We start from the raw sequence: 6516 nt of genomic DNA, 5'->3' as shown, positions 1-6516 counted from the left end.
GAGTCGTTCATTAGGCGGATGACTTCACTGGGGATGAGAGATCAGAATGGATCGTACGCTAGATCATATCTGAGGGGATGAACATCCAAATGGGTCATACGCTAGGCCGTATTGGAGTTGCAAAAGGAGCCGTCTATTAGGCTGTATCCGAAGAAATAAGGATCAGAATGGATCGTATGCCAGATCGTATCTGAATTGCAGAATGAGCCGTCCATTAGGCTGTATCTGAAGAAAGTAGTCGTACGCTAGACTACACCTCGGAATGTACCGTACGCTAGGTAGTATCTGAGGAATGAAGATCCAAATGGGTCGTACGCTAGGCCATATTGGAGTAGTTGAGGCAATCATATGTCGGGCTGAATCAGAATGAACCGTACGTTAGGCTGTATCTGATAATATTCGTATATGTTGTATTTGCAGCAAATGTTTGGGATGTGCTTGTCGGAATGGACGTTCATGTAGATTATATCTGAAAGATGTATCTGACCCTTGGATGTGATTGATAACGGTGTCTGTCTGAATGAATTTCTTAATTTGACAATACCGAGAGGATAATTAACCTGAAAAGAAAAGTTAGCTTCATGCCATGTCATGATGCATGAGATGTTTTATGCTTGCGAAAATAAATGTGAATGTTGTATGCACGCGTATGCTGTGAAACGATGTAATGAATGAATTATGCATCTGAGAAGTTTTTCCTGGCGACTCCACTGGGGAAAATAAATCCCGAGATACTGGTTGGAGATATTAGTGTTAATGACCCTTTCTCAGCTGGGGGGGGGGGTACTTGGTTTCTGTCTGGTGATTCTGACCTCTTCGGGGAAATAGCTGGTTTTGCCGGGGAATGATGCCAATTCCTTCTGGGGAATAACAGGTTTGCCGGGGGAATAGAATTGGTAGCGGATTCATTGGAAGCCTGGTTAGACCTCCTCCTTGATCCTGAAGTCTAGTAGGAATTGTTATTGTCTATTTTATGCATGTATTTTGGTAAACATTGATCATATTCAAATGCACATACTAATTCAAATTAAATCAATGGACATTTACGCAAACGAAATAAAGACAGTAAAACAAAACATCTTCTTTTTTTTTTGGAAATAAGGTTGTATTGATTTTGGAAGAAGGCCTATAAACAGGCAGTTTGTGTACAAGGAGACAGAAATCCTAGTAAGAAGCAATTGTCAAAAACAAAGAGAAAGCTATGCAGAGAAAGTCCTATTGATTTTAATTCTACTATTGCCATTATGTCTTCAAGCATCTCATCTCCTGCTGTCGGATAGAAGTGATTGGCTTGTTCAGTCCCTTGAAGCTGTCTGAGAACGGGACATAGTCATACGCTTTTAATCCCTAATTTTTGTCTGGACCGCCTTTTCAGGTTTTCAGTCCACTAGGATACCCTTTTTTGCCCAAGCCGCCTTTTCAGGTTTTCGACTTGCCGGGTGTACATTCTTTATATGTTTATCCCTAATTTTTGCCCGAACCCTTTTGGTTCGCCGGGATGCCCTTAGTTTTGCCTAGGTACGTCGACCTAGCGGGTCTCTTTTATGCGTAGTATTTTTTGACTATGTCTGCGTTCACGGGATGTGGGAAGTCTTCGCCGTCCATCGTAGCAAGTATCATGGCTCCACCAGAGAATACCTTCTTAACTACAAATGGCCCTTCGTATGTGGGAGTCCATTTGCCCCTGGGATCACCTTGTGGTAGAGTGATACGCTTGATAACTAAGTCGCCGATTTGTTACACTCGTCTCTTGACCTTTTTGTTGAATGCCTGGGTCATGCGCTTCTGATATATCTGCCCATGACAAACAGCCGCGAGTCTTTTTTCATCAATCAAATTTATCTGATCGAGTCGAGTCTGAATCCACTCATCCTCATCTAAGCTTGTCTCTTTCATGATTCTTAGAGAGGGAATCTGAACTTCCACCGGTAAGACGGCTTCCATTCCGTAGACTAAAGAGAAAGGAGTTGCCCCTGTCGAAGTGCGTACTGAAGTGCGATAACCATGAAGAGCAAACGGTAACATCTCATGCCAGTCTTTGTACGTTACTGTCATCTTTTGTATGATCTTCTTGATATTCTTATTAGCAACTTCCACGGCGCCGTTCATCTTTGGCCGGTACGGAGAAGAGTTATGGTGTTTTATCTTGAACTGCGTGCAGAGTTCAGTAATCATTTTGTTGTTCAAATTGGTGCCATTGTCAGTGATAACTCTTTCAGGAATGCCATATCGACAAATGAGATTACTCTTGATGAATCGTGCCACCACATTCTTGGTGACAGAAGCAAATGAGGCTGCCTCTACCCACTTTGTAAAGTAATCAATAGCAACAAGGATGAAATGATGTCCATTAGAAGCCGTAGGTTTGATCTCCCCAATCATATCAATGCCCCACATTGCAAAGGGCCAAGGGGCTGTCAACACGTTCAATGGAGCAGGAGGCACATGTACTTTATCCGCATAGATCTGGCACTTGTGACAAGTTTTGGAGTGATGGTGGCAATCAGCTTCCATGGTAGACCAATAATACCCTGATCTCAGAATCTTCTTGGCCATTGTATGTCCACTAGAGTGAGTCCCAAAAATACCGTCATGCATGTCTTCCATAATCTTTTCTGCTTCCTTTTTATCCACACAACGAAGCAAAGTCGAATCATGATTACGTTTGTATAATATTCCATTACTCAAAAAGAATCTAGCGGAAAACTTCCTCAGAAATTTTCTGTCATTGATGGACGCCCCTTCAGGGTATTCCTGAGCTTCTAAATATCTTTTTACTTCGTGGAACCAAGGTTTCTCTTCTACTTCAGCAGCGTTAAGTTCACAACAATATGCTGGTTCATCTAGTCGTTCAATGGTGATCCTGGGAGCTTCATTGTCCCATCCGACTCTGAACATAGATGACATGGTGGCCAAGGCGTCTGCCAACTGATTCTCTTCTCGTGGGATATGTTCGAATGTAATCTCTTCAAAGTATGGGATTAATGTCAACACCCGCTCTCGATAAGGGATGAGATTCGGATGTTTAGTGTCCCATTCTCCTTTGATCTGACTGATTACTAATGCTGAGTCTCCGTACACACCCAAAAACTTGATTCTCAGGTCTATAACAGCTCTGAGTCCCAAAATACATGCTTCATACTCGGCCATATTGTTGGTACAATCGAAACATAGTCTAGCAGTGAAAGGAGTATGACAACCCTTGGGGGAAACGATTACGACACCAACACCATTGCCCAATGCATTAGAAGATCCATCAAAAACCATAGTCCATCGGGATCCCGGTTCGGGTCCTTCATCCGGTCCAGGTTCTTCGTAATCAGTAACAAGCATGACATCCTCATCTGGGAACTCAAAATTCATAGATTGGTAATCATCCACTGCTTGATGAGCCAAATGATCAGCTAACACGCTTCCTTTGATTGCTTTCTGGGTAGTATACTGGATATCATACTCTGTTAAAATCATCTGCCATCTCGCTATTCTTCAGGAGAGGGCAGGCTTCTCAAATATGTATTTGATGGGATCCATCTTAGAAATCAACAAAGTGGTATGATTCAACATATACTGTCTTAGTCGGCGAGCAGCCCAGGCCAAAGCACAACAAGTTCTCTCGAGCAGTGAGTATCTTGTTTCACAGTCGGTAAACTTTTTGCTAAGGTAGTATATGGCATGCTCTTTTCGACCAGACTCGTCATGTTGCCCCAACATGCACCCCATTGAATTTTCTAACACGGTTAAATACATGATTAGAGGTCTTCCTTCAACTGGTGGTATCAGGATCGGAGGTTCCTGGAGATACTTCTTGATTTTGTCAAAAGCTTCTTGACATTCGTCATTCCATATCATCTCTTGATTCTTCCTCAGTAGTTTAAAGATGGGTTTGCAGGTAACAGTTAAATGGGAGATAAACCGGGCGATGTAATTCAAACGTCCCAAGAAACCTCTGACTTCCTTATCTGTACGGGGTACTGGCATTTCTTGAATAGCTCTCACCTTAGCCGGGTCAACCTCAATTCCTTTACCACTGACAATAAATCCCAAGAGTTTACCGGATCTTACTCCAAAGGTGCACTTGTTCGGGTTCAATCTCAGCTTATATTTCTTCAACCTCTCAAACAATTTGTACAAATGATCGAGATGTTCTTCTTCAGTATGAGATCTGGCTATCATGTCATCCACATATACTTCTATTTCATGATGAATCATATCATGGAACAAAACCACCATAGCACGCTGGTACGTTGCCCCAGCGTTCTTTAAACCGAATGGCATTACTTTGTAACAGAAAGTGCCCCATTGCGTCACAAATGTAGTTTTCTCCATGTCTTCCGGTGCCATCTTAATATGGTTATAACCCGAGAATCCATCCATGAAGGAGAATACTTTGTGTTGAGCGGTATTGTCTACCAGAACATCAATGTGCGGGAGTGGAAAGTCATCTTTGGGACTCGCTTTGTTCAAATCTCTGTAATCGACGCACATTCGCACCTTACCATCCTTCTTAGGTACCGGTACCACATTAGCAACCCATTGAGGATAAGAAGTAACAGCCAGAAAACCTGCATCAAATTGTTTCATAACCTCGGCTTTGATTTTCTCAGACATTTCAGGACGCATGCGGCGAACCTTTTGCTTAACAGGACGACAATCTTCCTTCGTTGGCAAACGATGCACTACTATATCAGTATCCAATCCTGGCATGTCTTCATAAGACCAAGCAAAAATCTCTACATAGTCATGTAACATCTGAATCAATCTTTCTTTAATACTGTTTTCCAAGCCTGCTCCTATTTTGACTTCTTTCTTGTCCACTTCAGTACCCAGGTTTACAATTTCGAATTACTCTTCATGCGGCTGTATAATCTTCTCTTCTTGCAGTACCAGTCTGGCAAGTTCTCCAGGTACTTCACAATCTTCCTCACTTCCATCCTCGGCTTGGTAGGTCGGATTCAAAGTCATAATGAACAGTAGTAGAACTATTATCAACAGGATCCAGAGTGGGTATGGATCTGCAATTCGTTACGTGAGTGTGTGTAAGAAAACATAGCTTTTTTGGAAGATGACAGGAAAGATAAAGAGCGCAATATTTGAATGCAAAAAGTCCATTGATTTATTGAATGTGAATATGCTTATGAAAATGACAAAACCCTTAACAAATTAGCTATTGTGCCCCGGGCATAGACACAATGCTTTAAGAAGTTCAATTGTAAAAATTAAAAAAATGCAACACTAAAACAGACAATAACAATTACTCCTGACTAAAGGAAATCGGGATAGTGTCTTCAGCCTTCCATTTATTGAGTCTGTCACCAATTGTTGGGAAAATCCAGCTATCCAGGTCGGAATCACTATCAGCATCTACTACCGCATTAATCTGATCTTTGACCACCCTTTCAGAGTTAAATCCCAGACCAGACTTATCAGACTTGTATGGTACGTTGATCAGTTGACCCCAACCAGTACGACCACCGTTTTCAACCACGGCTTGAGCATCTTTCAGAGAAATCGTGGCAGGAGGAGCACGAATAACCTTGGGCACGAGGGGAGTCGGCTTAAGGACAGGACTGGGCGGGTGAACCATTTCAAATGACTGAGTGGGAGTCTCAAAGAATTCGCCATCCATCTCAACGTATCTGAAGGCCTGCACACTACTGACAATGTACTCTTCTTCTCCACACACCGTGACAATCTTACCCTCTATTGGATACTTCAACTTTTGATGGAGAGATGAAGCTACGGCACTTGCCTCATGATTCCAAGGGCGTCCCAGCAAGCAGGAATAGGCGGGACGAATGTTCATTACATGAAAGGCAGTGTTGAAGACTTGAGGTCCTATCTTGATAGGGAGAACCACTTCACCATGGACAACACTTTTTGCACCGTCGTACGCACGCACCACAATATCACTAGGTTTCAATTTGATGCTCTTACAGTCAAGTTTATCGAGCACAGCTGTCGGCAGCACATTCAAAGAAGAGCCGTTGTCGATCAATACGTGAGATAAGGTGATCCCCTCACACTCAATGGAGATATGCAAAGCTCTATTGTGATTCTTTCCTGCTAGTGTCAGATCAGCATCGGAAAAGCCTAGGCCATTGTCAACAGCCAGGTGAGCAACATAGGTTTCGAACTGATCGATGGAGGTCTCCTGAGGTACATGGGCAGTCTTAAAAAATTTTATCAACGCTTTGGCATGAGATTCAGAATATAATAACAAGGATAACATCGAGATCTTAGACGGAGTATGCCCCAGCTGTTCTACCACATCAAAATCACTCTTACGGATGATTTTCAGCATTTCCTCCACTTCCTGCTTGGCAACATCTTCAGTAGTAACTTCGACTGGTGTCTTTGACTGAGAAGGGTCGATCACTGGTTCCTTTCCTCGAGTTTCAGGGGCGGGAGGTGAGATTTCTGGAGAGAAGATCCTTCCACTTTGAGTAACTTTACTAGTCCCAACAATGTCATTAGGATTAGCAGAATTATCAACTTGCTTTATGCCATGGATGTAAA

Source organism: Lathyrus oleraceus, chromosome 1 (genome assembly GCF_024323335.1).
Source record: "Lathyrus oleraceus cultivar Zhongwan6 chromosome 1, CAAS_Psat_ZW6_1.0, whole genome shotgun sequence".
Lineage (NCBI taxonomy): Eukaryota > Viridiplantae > Streptophyta > Magnoliopsida > Fabales > Fabaceae > Lathyrus > Lathyrus oleraceus.
The sequence above is the reverse complement of the archived record's forward strand: the minus strand, read 5'-3'. Positions refer to the sequence as shown.